The sequence below is a fragment of the Rana temporaria genome, chromosome 13 (genome assembly GCF_905171775.1).
Source record: "Rana temporaria chromosome 13, aRanTem1.1, whole genome shotgun sequence".
Lineage (NCBI taxonomy): Eukaryota > Metazoa > Chordata > Amphibia > Anura > Ranidae > Rana > Rana temporaria.
Window position 1 is genome coordinate 43544937 of NC_053501.1, and position 15397 is coordinate 43560333.

The 15397-nt window shown below is 43.0% G+C and overlaps 1 long non-coding RNA gene across 1 annotated transcript in view; it reads left to right on the forward strand.

Annotated features, from left to right (window-relative positions):
* The window catches only part of LOC120920835, a 46740-nt gene that overhangs the window by 17741 nt on the left and 13602 nt on the right, over nt 1-15397 (forward strand). Inside the window, exons 2-3 of the long non-coding RNA XR_005744785.1 lie at nt 3157-3221; nt 4270-4331. This is a non-coding gene — a long non-coding RNA (uncharacterized LOC120920835). The remainder of the gene's footprint in view (nt 1-3156; nt 3222-4269; nt 4332-15397) is intronic.

The window sequence follows — 15397 nt, forward strand, 5'->3', positions numbered from 1 at the left end:
AAAGTACTATTTTTGTGTTGTAGTGTGAAGTGTATACAATGGTGAACAGTTGGAAGATCGGGGAATTAGGCTCACTACTTTCACCCTACCCTATGTTCACTTTAGATACCCATTTAGGTTCTAACACAGTATATCTTTTTAATAAATCATGCCTACAGAGCTGGTGATCTGTAGAAAACTACAGGAGGAGGTGGATGGAAGAATTAAACAAAGCACATTGAGATTTAAGTATGAATACACATGCCTCCTGTATTGCCTTTGTATTTAGACATGCTTATCCTGGAGTTCAGCTTTAAGGTAAACATTGTTCTTTGGAAATACGCTATACTTTACCATTAACTGCAAATCTAGCTTAAATTATGGCAGTCGCTAGGCCTCTGCAAGAGACCATGTGTGTGCTGTAAAATGCTATGCAAGCTACAAATACCCACCTCAAAAGGCAACATGTTTCTAGCACTCTCTTTTATAGGTTGGCTGTTTGTAGCTCCTTGAAAAGATTGACTTTGGTTATCTTCAGCAGGCTGCAGGAGCGAAACACTGGGAATCGCTATTAGGAGAATTAAAGTAAGCGGTAGATGACAGTAGAGGTTTGGGTTTGCTTCTGCCATAGGTTTATGTTTTCCATAAAATTGGTGAACTTTGAACGCCAAGCAAAAATTGCAAAACTATTTTCAAACCACACCCAGGATTTTTTTTTCATTTCTAGGTTCCAACAAATATAGGAGGAACACAATTTGCATGTATTAGTACACTAGTTGTAAATATGCCAGCCAGCAAGCATACCTGCTTGGCTTGCAATTCATTGTATCTTGACCACGGACCACGGACCCACCCCAGCCTATTGACTGGACTGTGAGGTGGTCTGCTGTTAAGTTCCTGACTTTGTTCACTCTATCTCAGGGGCGGACTAACAACTCATGGGGCCCCCGGGCAATAGGAGATTATGGGGCCCCTGGGCAATATTAGATTATGGGGCCCATGGGCATAAAGAGATTATGGGGCCCCCGGGAAATAAGAGATAATGGGGCCCCCGGGGAATAAGAGATTATAAGGCCCCCGGGCAATAAGAGATTATGGGGCCCCCAGGCAATAAGAGATTATGGGGCCCCCAGGCAATAGATTATGGGGTCACACAGTATATACACACATACAGTATACACACAGACACACAATATACACACACAGTATACATACACACAGAATACACATACAGACACATAGTACACACACACCCACAGTATACATACACACACTGAGAAGGTACTGGAGAAGTGGGGCAACTATAATCTTGGGATTTTTAGACAAAAAGGATGTCGGTGTGGGACATTTTAGGGACAGATTGGTTTTACTGAGGTTGGCAACCCTGATGGGGCCCCCTAGTGGCATGGGGCCCTTGGTCAGTCCTCCCCTGCTTTATCTTCTTCTCTTGTTAGCAAGTTCCCAGTGTTAGACTGACAAGATCATGCATTGCACTAGAGCCAGACTGGCTCTTAGGTTGGACTCTGATTGCTTATGCCTTGAGTTATATAAATCAATAAATCAATACTATTTAGGTGACGCCAATCCCATACATGTATACATACAAATGCATTTTATATATATATTAGGGCTGTTACTGATTAAAATTGTTGTGTTTGATTACTCAATTCTTTTTTATTGATTAATCGACTAATTTTGATTAATTATAACGCACATACAGATCCAACTACTTTTAGCTGATCTCCTTGCAGGCCGATTCCCAGTGCAGCTACCAACCACTGGGAAAATGGATAGCAGGATACAAAAACCACACAAAGGCAGCGCTAGATGGAAATAACATTAAAACTTTTATAGTCTTCAAGTAGGTATAAAAATAAATATTGCACTGGAGATAAAATCGATGTAGCTGCATAAACTGTAAAAATGGTGCGAGTAATACCAAACGGTAGCAAAAGCAGTCATAAAAACATGTAGCTAAGTATGATACTGGTATAAAAATGTGTACATCGATACCACTGCTGAATCCAGATGAGGAGAGGTTAACATCAGTCCGTCGGCATGTAGATGTCCCGTGAAGGGAACTATCACAACTCTCAGTGGATGGCTGCAGAATCCCAGGTTGATAGAGGGAAGTGATAGAGGGACGTGTAACAGCCCTTGCGTGTGTCAGATAGTAAAGTCCCGCCGGCATGCAGATATGAAGGCACAGCAAAGGAGCCCTTCAGATGGACACGGCAAGCCCCGCCGGTGTCCGTGACGTCACCGGATCTCCGATGGAACTCCCTGAAGGCCCAGAAGCTGGCGGAGAGGTACCAATCAAAAGAATTTTGATCGATCAAAAAAATTAACGATTAATCGAGGAATTAATGGTTAATTTCCACAGCCCTAATATATATTTTATTCTTACTTCATACTGACAGTTATAATTAGTATATGTTCAGCAAGGCAAGGAAATGCCCATTTTTTCCACAATGTTTTGAATAAAAATGCCAGTTTGGTTAACAATTTATAATTAGGCTAATTTTGGCAGGAAGCTCTTATAGTGTCTAGTTTTAAACAAATAAAAAGGGTTTAATAATCACGTCTGAGACATTTGTTGAACCTTTTGAGTATACCTTTGCTACTCTTTTTTAAAAACAACAAAATGTAAAGTTTATTTAACCAAGCCAAGAGTTTCCCTTTTCATCTACAGTATGTCAACATGAAAATGTATCTTTGATCTTTTGGGCATAGATGGATGTGTGTGTGTCTAATGTAGAGCAGAAACATTTTAAAAGGTTAGCTTTGCCTGAAATTGGCTCCTGATTACCAGACCAACAACCATACTTAGTGATTCTGAAAATAATAGATCTCTGTGAAGTCAACAATATCATTTATTAACAGGCAGAAACTTAATTTTTGCTCTTCCAGTTGATTAAAACAGGTCAGCTCCTCTCAAACAGTATATATATAGTATATATACTTTTATTTTTATTTTTTTATTTTTTTTAATACATTCTTAAGATAGATAAAATATTGGTGGGTGTTAAAGTATACCGAAACCTAACCAGAATCTCAAATAATCTTTAACATGTACTATTTTTTTAAAACCAAAAGTAAGTATTTTTTTTTGCTGCTTACCAGTGGTGGCAGCATTAGTTTCCTTTTTTCAGGCTTGTTTTTCTTTACTTTCACCAGGGGATCCCACCGGTAATACACTGCCTGTCCTAGGGTGACACCATACACACAAGAGATGCAACCAAGTAAGTAAAAAAAGTGAAAAGAAGTATTGCATCTACAAAAAAGACAGGGGTAGATTCAGGTAGGGGCGCGCAATGATATGGCGGCGCAGCGTATCGTATTTACGCTACGCCGCCGTAACTTACAGGAGCAAGTGCTGTATTCACAAAGCACTTGCTTCCGTAAGTTGCGGCGGCGTATCGTAAATGGGGCCGGCGTAAGCCCGCGTAATTCAAATGTGGAAGGGGGGGCGTGTTTTATGTAAATATATGATGACCTGACGTGATTGACGTGCCGTCCGTGTACATATCCCAGTGTGCATTGCTCCCAAGTACGGCGCAACAACGTATTGGTTTCGACGTGAACGTAAATTACGTCCAGCCCTATTCGCGAACGACTTACGCAAACAACGTAAATTTCGAAGCGGGAACGACGTCCATACTTAACATTGGCTGCGCCTCCTAATAGCAGGAACAACCTTACGCCGAAAAAGCCTAACGTAAACACGTAAATAAATTGCGCCGGGCGTAAGTACATTTGTGAATCGGCGTATCTAGGTAACTAGCATATTCTACGCCGACAACAACGGAAGCGCCCCTAGCGGCCAACGTTATATTGCACACATATCTACGCCGCCGCAATCAAGTTACGTCGGTGGAGGAAGCCTATTTTTTAAGAGTATCTGCCTTTGAGAATCGGCGTAACGATACGTGGGCGCGGATTTCAAATTACGCCGGCGTATCTGGAGATACCAGATACGCCGCCGTAAAAGGTACGTGAATCTACCCCACAGTTGTTTATGATATATCCTGTTTTGGGAAACTAAATGCAATTAAGTTATGGTTTACATCCACTTTAATGATTTAAAGGAGAGTATTTCTGTATATAGTTTATAAATATATTGTACACAATACAGCTGTATTTGTTTAGTAAGTATGCAGGCTGTACCTTTTGTTTAATAGTGTTGTGCAGTGAATATTCTCTACTCTTCCTATCTTTAACTGAAATTGCTTCATTTTGTTTAGATTGTTTGACAACAATAGACTTTTGTAGGTTTTCCTGTAATTTCAGGAGCTGTTTTGCAATAATTCCACGATTTGATCTACAACAGCCCCTAGAGGCAGAATCTACAAGTAAGTATATTTAAAGAGAATTAGTGAATATATAAAAACAAGTTATACAGTAGACTATAAAATGGCAAAAATGACTTGCAGGTAAACTTTGCATTCAATTGTTTGTAAAGTCTTAGCAAAGGGTGAAGTCTAAGAAGACTGCTCTACAATCAGCGTGACTCCTAGTGTAGACCCTTCATTTCTTTGTAAGTGGGCAAAAGTACAACTTTTTTGGCTGCTGTGTTATGTAGTTTTCTTTCCTTCAACCATGGCTTGATTCCCCCATCAACGCAGTCAGTGTTGATAGGGTAATTCTTCTTTTTTCTATTGTGTCCTGACAGTGGGAGGTTTCTTCGTTGTAAGCATATAGGGCCAGATTCAGGTACATTGTCGTATCTTTGTGCCGGCGTAGCGCATCTCACATGCGCTACGCTGACGTAACATTGAGAGGCAAGCTAAGTATTCACAAAGCACTTGCTCCCATATTTAGGCCAGCGTAACGTAAATAGGCCGGCGTAAGCCCGCCTAATTCAAAGTAGGCAGGTAGTGGGCGTGTTGTATTAAAATGAATCGTGACCCCATGTAAATGCATGGCCGTACGAACGGCGCATGCGCGCGCATGCTCAGAATCACGTTGCATATACTCCCTAACATACGACGGCTCAATGCGTATGACGTGAACGTAACCTACGCCCAGCCCCATTCACGTACGGCTCAGGCCTCGTACACACGACCGAGTTTCTCGGCAAAAACCAGCAAGAAACTTGCTGGGAGATATTTTTTTGCCGAGGAAACCGGTCGTGTGTACATTTTCGTCGAGGAAACTGTCGAGAAACTCGACAAGCCAAAAAGAAAGCATGTTCTCTATTTCCTTGACAGGAATGGAGAAAATTGGCTTGTCGAGTTTCTCGACGGCTTCACAAGGAATTCGACGAGCAAAACGATGTGTTTCGCCCGTTGAGTTTCTCGGTCGTGTGTACGAGGCCTTACTTAAACGGCTGTTCCGACGTTTCTGACGTCCATACCTTAACATGACTTACCCCTGCTTTATGAGGGGTAAACTTACGGCGGACGTACGACTTACGTAAACGGCGTAGATTACTGCGACGAGCGTAAGTACGTACGTGAATCGGCGTATCTTGCTCATTTACATATTCAACACGTAAATCAATGGAAGCGCCCCTAGCGGCCAGCGTAAATATGCACCCAAGATACGACGGCGTAGGAGACTTACGTCGGTCGTAGGAAGCCAAAATTCAGGCGTATCTTGTACTGTGAATACGGCACATAGATACGACGGCGCATCCTAGAACTTACGCGGCGTATCAACAGATACGTCGGCGTAAGTTCTCTCTGAATCTGGCCCATAATGTTTACTGCTGCCATGTTTACTGCTGCCATCTATAGCCAGTGGCAGTAATCATATGAAAAAAAAAAACAACAGGCTGGTTGTACTGAAGTCGACCAATAGATTGACTTCAGTGCAACCAGCCTGCCCATAGATGAATAAAAATTCAGCCTGTCCTGCTCAACTGGCTGAATATCAATCCCTCTATTGCTGGTTTTTAACGTCTTCTGTCGTTGATTTCCCCTACCTCACATAAACTCTCACCCTTCCCTGCTCTACCTAAAAGCAAGTCAAAAGTATTAGCTGAAGTTCACTTTTAAATAAAAGAAGAAGATGACCATTAAAATGACTTGAAAACAGGTTTTTCCTTTTGAATATGTTTTACCACTACTTGCCATCAGATCACATGTTCTACTATCCCTGTCATCATTACTAAAATATAGTATAGCAACATCTATCAATATGTCTGCATTTGTCAACAGAACAACTGTCTGTCCATGTCTGGTGCCATGTGTTTGGGCGTGTTATGAGAGAGGCTTTTGTTCCGTGACACATTTGTACCTGTTTCCTGCTTTGAATGACTTCATGTTTAGTTGCTGTACAGGAGTCTTTTCTTCAGTCTGACTCACTATAGTTAATGATTAGTAAATCCATTCCATTGTCAGATGAAGCCCACAATGGCTGACAAATGTGTCTGTGGTATATAGTTTATGTATGTTTGTGATGAAATAGTGTCTCTGAGATGCAATCATACAGTAATCCCCATTCTATAGCTACAATTACAATCTTCTTAAAATATATAATAGAGGTCCAAAATAAAGAGACTAAAGCCTAGTACACACTAGAAGTTTTTTTTTCCGTTCACCAACGGGGCTGATCGAAAAAAAAAAACTGGCAGCTCGAGAGGAGCCGTTGTACTAACAATCCAATGTTAGTACAGCGAACTCCCCTGCTGTGCTATTGTGCTCTGACAGGGGGACACCCCCCTTCCCTCCCTTCCTCTGCCAGAACACATCGGTCAGCGCTCTCAGCCACATACTGAGAAATCTGTTTTGGTCTTGCCCCTATGACAGAAGCTAGTTAAATGGCCGACAGAAGTACACACGGGCCGAATGTCAGACGGTTTCTATTGAACCGGCTGATGCTGCCTGACATTTGGCCCGTGTGTACTAGGCTTAAGGCAGGCCATCAATTACTTGATTTTCTTTCCTTCCATTATGAGTAGAAGGAAGGAAAATCGCTTGATTTTCCCATCAACACATTCAGTGTTGATGGGTAAATGCCTCCTGCAGTGCTATTGTGTTCTGCCAGCAGGGGGCATGGGAAACCTTCCTGGTCAACAAAATACAATGATTACTGCTAGCGGCCATAGCCACTGGCAGTAATCGCATGCAGAAAAATCCTACAGGCTGGTTGTTGTAACCAATCCAAATGATGGATCAACTTAGGTATGGTCAGCAGGGCCATCTTAATAGCATCATGGGCCCCTGGGCAAAGTAATGCTCTGGGGCCCCTACAATGGAGACAGCGCAGGTAAACAGACATCAAGTAGGTAGGAGGCAGACAAGCAGAGCTTCCCCTTTTGGGTGGAGCTCAACATTAACTACATGAACAATCATTCTGTACAGTGTGACAGGAAGTCAGGTAAATCTGTGGGTGTTGTCACAGATGGGAGATACATTTCTGCCTTGTTTAGACAATACACCAATTGTTATTAGGTGTTGGCTGCAAATGTAGCCAGAAAAGGTATAAGGGCGTTAGAAGACTTCAGCTGTTCAGAATGAGGCAGTTAAGGCCTCTATAAGTAATCCAGAGGATTACCACTGATTTGCTGCATCCTGAGGCTTTGTGAGTAAGGAGAGCAGCGTACTGAAAGTCTTCTGAGGAGGTGAGGAGGATTGATTTTTCTGTGTGATAAAAATCAAAAGACTATTGTTTTTCTGCTGTATGACCAGCAGTGTCTGCCCAGCACTAGGCTGTGCTAGACTCCATAGATGGGTTCCTTTGTGGAAGGTAGATGCCCCAAGTGGCCAGGATTTATTTTATGTTTGATTTTGTTTATGCTGTTTGGATGCTTGCACTTGTTTCCAGCAAGATGTTAGAATAAACCAAAATCTTTGTTTTCAACCATCTTCGACTGCCTGTCTGTATAAATTCAGTGTGTAGTGAACCCATCCAAGGGGTCACACACCCCGCTACCGAGCTAACCCCTTACAACAGCAAAGAAACGCCCCAGATATCCCGCCAGCACTCTGACCCCTCTACACCCCAGATATCCCCCCAGCACTCTGACCACTCTACAACCCAGATATCCCCCCAGCACTCTGACCCCCTCTACGCCCCATATATCCCTCCCAGCACTCTGACCCCTCTACACCCCAGATATCCTCCCAGCACTCTGACCCCTCTACATCCCAGATATCCCCCCAGCACTCTGACCCCCCTCTACGCCCCATATATCCCTCCCAGTACTCTGGCCCCTCTACACCCCAGATATCCCCCCAGCACTCTGACCCCCTCTACACCACAGATATCCCCCCAGCACTCTGACCCCTCTACACCCCAGATATCCCCCCCCAGCACTCTGACCCCTCTACACCCCAGATATCCCCCCTCCCAGCACTCTGACCCCTCTACACCCTAGATATTCTCCCCAGAACTGTAACCATATATCATAAGATACCCTTGTATTGTGACCCCACTACATCCCTGATACCCTCTACACTGTGGCCTCTCTATATCCCTTCCTTCAAGTCCCGAGCATTCAAACTGCATGGGGCGGGGTCAGAGCATCACTGGCGCACCGACTCTCCCCCTCCCTGCTGGCTGTGAAATAATAAGTATCATTCTGCACAGCACTGCCAGTCTGTTTCCCCTGTGTATACATTACTCTCTGTGCCATCATGGGGCCCCCAATTCCCGGGCAGTGTGGGCTCAAGGATCAGCAGCTTTGGGGAAGTGCAGGGGCCCCCCATGCAGCTGGGACCCCTGGGCAGTGCCCAGATGTGCCCTCTCATTAAGACAGCCCTGACGGTCAGTCTGCCTATACATGTATTGAAATTTGGCCGGTCCCTGCTGAACTTTGCAAATTTCAATCCATGTATGGCTGGCTTAAGGGCGTTCATATATTGATCAAAATTCAGCCTTTATAGCAGGGACCAGCTGAATTTAAATCCATGTATGAGCATGCTGGGTATACAAAAGTCAATCTATCGATTGACTTCTGTACATCCAAACTGCTGGGTTTTCCCCAAATGATCAGAGCCGCCGGATATAGCAGGCAGCACTGATTAGAGTATTCTGAGAGTGGGGAAGTCTCCTTGCTGTCCAATAGCACAATAGCACAATGGGAGTGATTCCCCTATCCACATCCAGTGTGTGAATGGAGGAATCTGATCACATCCAATGGGTTGAACGAAAATAAATGATTGCTGTATTGCCAACCTTAAGGTAGTGGGTCAAATCGACATTCATTTTCAACTGCAGTGAGAAGAAAATTTGAAGGAGCAGGATGGAAAACCTTTTCTCGAATGAACATATTTCTAACAGTGTATGTGGTTTTTATTAGATAAAGCCCATTCATTCCAAAATTGAATGTTAAAAGCAAATAAAATCTTTCAAACGACATTTGAATATTCTGAAAATTTTTGTATGACATTTCCTATGAATTTTCATTTGAAATTCTACTTATCTATGACCAGCTGTAGACTCACCAGAAACAGGCCAATAATTAGATGTCGTTCTCTGTTTCAAATTATTGAGCCATTTCCAAATACAATAACAAACGTTTCCAAAACAGAGGGGAAGTTTGGGACTTTAAAGTGGAAGTAAACCCTCCTATAATTTTCAGGCAAGGAAGCTGCCATCTTGGCCTCTGTTTAATCTTCAACTGCCATGATGCTGCACATGTGATCAGTTATGACACCAGCCATTGGATGGTTTGACAGTTTGGTTGAGAGCACAACCAATTTGACAGTTAGCATTTCCGGCATGCCAGGAATGTAACTGCTTTTTGAAACTGTTAAATTGATGGGTTTACTTCCGCTTTAAACGAAGCACACGGCTTTATGGTAATAAAAAGAAAATCAATATTTATTGGTACATATACACATGTTGAGTCATATGAAAATACATTGAATAAATAGTATTGCTCTTTAGTGACACATGGTACAAATATATACATACATAACGCTGCGAAAAATTTCCCATTCGTAAGTAGCATTTACTCTTTTTGACTGGAGAGTCTCAGGATTTTTCATACATTAAAAAAGTGCCACTACTGAGAAAAGGTTAAGAAATGCTATTTAAAGGACAGTACATATCTGTCTATCAATCTCTCTATCTCTTTCTATCTCTGGTCATACACTGTAAGATCTCTTTTTAGATTCCCTCATCCATATTAAACAGTAAAGTTGAAGGCTACACCTTGTCGGATATTGTATGGTAATATCTGGCACCCACGGCTGTCAGGAAATCTGAAGAGTGGCTCCATCTAATAGAATGCAGTCATTGTTCGGCCAAAAAAGTTCTGCCGACTCCTTTGAGTTTTAGATAAAAAAATCTCGAGTGGGACCGTTGTGTCAACAAAGTCACCCATAGCTCAAATTTCATCCAGTCATCAGGAACCAGACACAATTTGCTCTGTGTATAGCCAGCTTATCTCTATCTATCTATCTATCTATCTATCTATCTATCTATCTATCTATCTATCTATCTATCTATCTATCTATCTATCTATCTACTATTATATGTTAGAAATAGAAATATAAAAAAATAAATAAAAGTAAAATGTAAAGAAATGGTCACTGTTTATAACACAAAATGTAATCATAAAAAACGCAACGTGAAAAGTTACATACCCATGTCAGTTTTCTAAAAATAAATTATAAATAATTCAGTTTCCTTTGCTTCTATGAATTACCGTAGAAAGAAATGTAAGTTACATGGTATTATGCAAGCTTACTTGTAATATTTATTTTATGTTTCACCTTTAGCCCATTGACTGTTTGAAGCTAAGCAAGTTCATTGATGTTGCAAAGCTTTGACAAAGTCACCCCCTAGAGGTCATTTGTCAAAGTGCAAACCCATTTCCCAAAAAATTTCACATTCAAGATAAAAAAAAGCACACCATACATACAGGCTTGGGTTTCCAAGGTGCTTTTTTTTACTTCTAAAAGTGGTATACTGTTGTACTCATAAGTTTACATACTCTGGCAGAATTTATGATTTATTGGCCATTTTTCAGAGAATATGAATAACACAAAAACTTTTCTTTCACTCATGGTTAGTGTTTGGCTGAAGTCATTTATTATCAATCAACTGTGTTTACTCTTTTTACATCATAATGGCAACAGAAACTACCCAAATGACCCTGATCAAAAGTTTACATACCCCAGTTCTTAATAAAGTGTATTGCCCCCTTTAACATCAATGACAGCTTGAAGTCTTTTGTGGTATTTGTGGACGAGGCTCTTTATCTTCTCAGATGGTAAAGATGCTCATTATTCTTGGCAAAAATCCTCCAGTTCCTGTAAATTATTGGGCTGTCTTTCATGAACTACACATTTGAGATCTCCCCAGAGTGGCTCAATGATTTTGAGGTCAGGAGACTGAGATGGTCACTCCAGAACCTTCACTTTATTCTGCTGTAGCCAATGACAGGTTGACTTGGCCTTGTCTTTTGGATCATTGTCCAACTACGTCCCATGGGCAGCTTCCTGGCTGATGAATGAAAATGTTCCTCCAGTATTTTTTGCTCACATACCGCATTTATCTTGCCACCAATTTTGACCAAATTTCCTGTGCCTTTGTAGCTCACACATCCCCAAAACATCAGCGATCCAACTTCGTGTTTCACAGTAGGAATGGTGTATCTTTCATCATAGGCCTTGTTGACTTCTCTCCAAATGTAATGTTTATGGTTGTGGCCAAAAAACAAAATTTTGGTCTCATCACTCCAAATGACTTTGTGCCGGAAGGTTTGAGGCTTGTCTCTGTGCTGTTTGGCGTATTGTAAGTGGGATACTTTGTGGCACTTGTGTAGTAATGGCTTTCTTCTGGCGACTCGACCATGCAGCTCATCTTTCCTCAAGTGCCTCCTTATTGTGCATCTTAAACAGCCACAAGACATGTTTTCAGGGAGTCCTGTATTTCACCTGAAGTATGTGTATACCATACCTGGCCCATCCTTGTGGAAATTACTGTAATTGACATAGTGGGCCCCCCTGCTATTAAAGATAGTGATCTCCACTAGCCTTTGGTTCCCACTAATGCCGCGTACACACGACCGTTTTTCGGGATGTAAAAAATGATTTTTTTTTTAATGTCATTAAAAACGATCGTGTGTGGGCTCCAGAGCATTTTTCATGACGTAAAAAATGTCCATTAAAAATTTAGAACATACTCTAAATTTTTACGTAGTTTTTAACGTTGTTGTTTTTAACTTCATAGAAAATAGTCGTGTGTGGGCTTTAACGACGTAAAAAAAACGCGAATGCTCAGAAGCAAGTTATGAGACGGGAGCGCTCGTTCTGGTAAAACTAGTGTTCGTAATGGAGATAGCACATTCATCACGCTGTAACAGACAGAAAAGCGCTGTAATGCCGTGTGCGTGGCTCGCACCGATTTATATAGGCCTCTTATTACGTCACAGTCCCATCATGCTCCGTGCACCCGGAGCATGATGGGGCTGTGACGTCATTAGATGCCTATATAAATCGGTGCGAGCCGCGCACACGGCATTACAGCGGGAGGAAGCGACGTGTCAACATCGAAGAAGAAGTGAAGAAGAAGGCGACAGAAGCCCGGGCACCCCCGTGCCGAAGACGTTGAAGAAGAAGCCCGGGAGGGGGGCCGCTGTAAAAGATCTAAAGAAGAAAGCGCCCTCCCCCCGGGGAAGAGAACCAGACGGCGGTGAAGACACCCCCCCCGCAGAAGACATCGAAGGAGGCTCCCGGATTCCGATAAGCTCCCCTCCCACAGACCCCGACAACCAACGGCCAGGGTTGTCGGGAAGAGGCCCTGTCCTCATCAACATGGGGACAGGTGCTTTGGGTCGGGGGGCCACAGGGCGCCCCCCCTGCCCCAAAGCACCTACCCCCCCATGTTGAGGGCATGCGGCCTGGCACGGTTAAGGAGGGGGGGCGCTCGCTCATCCCCACCCCTTTCCTAACTGGCCGGGCTGCTGCTTGGATACGGGTCTGGTATGGATTTTGGGGGTAACCCCACGCCATTTTTTCAGCGTACGGGGTGTCTCCTTAAAATCCATAGCAGATCCAAGGGCCTGGTATGCTCTTGTAGGGGGAACCCATGCCAGTTTTTTATTTGAAATTTGGCATGGAGTTCCCCCTCAAGATTCATACCAAACGCAGTGCTTGGTATTGGCAGGGATCCAAGTCGGATCCTTGTTCAATATCGTGCCGCAGCTAAACGCAACCGCAGCTAAAAGCACTGTACAAATGCAGCTAATCGCTGTGCCTGGAGTCTTTAATTCCAGCAAAACATAAACATGCTTTTATCTGCGGCAAAACAGCCACCCGTGTGAAAGGCGCCTAAGAGTTTGACACATCAAACTCGAATTTGACTACTACAACTTGTCCTATGAAGTCCTCTTGGAAATTGACACTTCTGGGAGTGTCAGTCTCCTGAGTCGCCCACAGCTCTCGCTTGTTCCATTCCCTGACCACACATCACCAGTTTCTTCCTGTAGTTACACAAGGACAGAGGGAGAAACCAATGAGAGCTGTGGGGGAGCCAGGAGAGCGACACTTCCAGTATTAGTGATTAAAGCGGAGTTCGGCAGCTCAGCCACTGGGAAAGTTAAATATTTACTGCCTTCCTAATTCTCTGAAAAATGTCCGTCTCTTACAGTTTATAGGCATTTTAAATGCTAGCAAGGACACACTTTATATACATCATGGGCCAGATTCTCAAATGAGAGACGCCGGTGTATCGCCTGATACGCCTTCGTATCTCTGAGTCCGCCCGTCGTATCTATGCGCCTGATTCATAGAATCAGTTACGCATAGATAACCATTAGATCCGACAGGCAAAAGGCTCTTACGCTGTCGGATCTTAAATGCATTTTTTTTTTTCGCCGCTAGGTGTCGCCGACGTCGTTTTCCCGATCGAGTATGCAAATTAGCAAAATACGCAAATTCCCGAACGTACGCCCGACCGACGCAGTGAAGTTACAACGTTTACGTAAGATTTGCGACGCGTAAAGTTGCCCCTGCTATATGAGGCGCAGCCAATGTTAAGTATGGCCGTCGTTCCCGCGTCAAAATTTAAAAATTTACATCGTTTGCGTAAGTCGTCCGTGAATAGGGCTGGACACCATTTACGTTCACGTCGAAACCAATGACGTACTTGCGACGTCATTTAGCGCAATGCACGTCGGGACATTTTAGGGAAACGCGCCTAATTTAAATGATCCACGCCCCCTACCCGGATCATTTGAATTAGGCGGGCTTGCGCCGGGGGATTTACGCTATGCCGCCGCAACTTTACAGGCAAGTGCTTTGTGAATCAAGCACTTGCCTGTAAAACTTGCGGCGGCGTAACGTAAATCAGATACGTTACCCCTGCCGAGTTTTACGCCGTTATACAAGAATCTGGCCCCATATATGTATATTTTCACTGTCACATCAAGATGTCCATAGTATAAGAATGATATAGCAAACAGCTAAATCTCTGTATTTATTGCTAAAATAATTTTATATTAACGCTTTACATTAAAAATTAACATACTAATAATTCAAACTCCATTCTGTTCCTTTCAGTAGTCTGAATGTGTTACTTGTAGTGAATGTAATGAGTTGCACTTCACACATTGTCATAACCACATTGTTTTTGTCATTGCCCTTTGCCCTGCCTTATGTAATAAGAGGATTGAGGCAATTATACGTAGAGTATATATTTTACAAAAGTAACGGCCTTTGACTTGTTTACCTTGTTATTGTCTGAAAATGCTGCTCTACTGCTAAACTGTAATAGTTTGTATAAATATAACCCAGTCTGCACATCTGTCATTGTATTTTATTTCTAGCCAACCTCATCTATTTTTAACAAGTTGCTGCCCTCTGCTGGTACCCTGTGTTATTGCTGTCTGCAGAAAGGATCGCTTCTCATATGTTTTGAAAGCTACTCCATACAACAGGACCATTATCTGAGCAATGTGAGCTATACACAGGAATCTTGCTTGCAATAAATGTGTTTGCACATTTTTCTAATTCCAACGCATTTTTATAAATATTTAGCCAGATTCAGGTAGGGCGGCTTAACTTTGTGCGGGCGTAGCGTATGTTATTTACGTTACGCCGCCGCAATTTAGAGAGGCAAGTGCAGTATTCACAAAGCACTTGCTCCGTAAGTTGCGGCGGCGTAACGTAAATTGGCCGGCGTAAGCCCGCCTAATTCAAATGTGGAGGTGGGCGTGTTTTATGGAAATTAATCGTGACCCCGCGTAAATGACGCTTCGAACGAACGGCCCATGTGCCGTCCGTGGACGTATCCCAGTGCGCATGCTCCAAATCACGTCGCAAATAGTCAATGCTTTCGGCGTGAACGTAACCTACGCCCATCCCTATTCTGAATCGACTTACGCAAACGACATAAAACGTCAAAAATGCGACGCTGTTCCGACGTCCATACTTATCATTGGCTGTGCCATCTTTTTGGTGGTTTATCTTTACGCCTGAAAACGCCTTACGTAAACGGCGTATCTTTACTGCGACGGGCG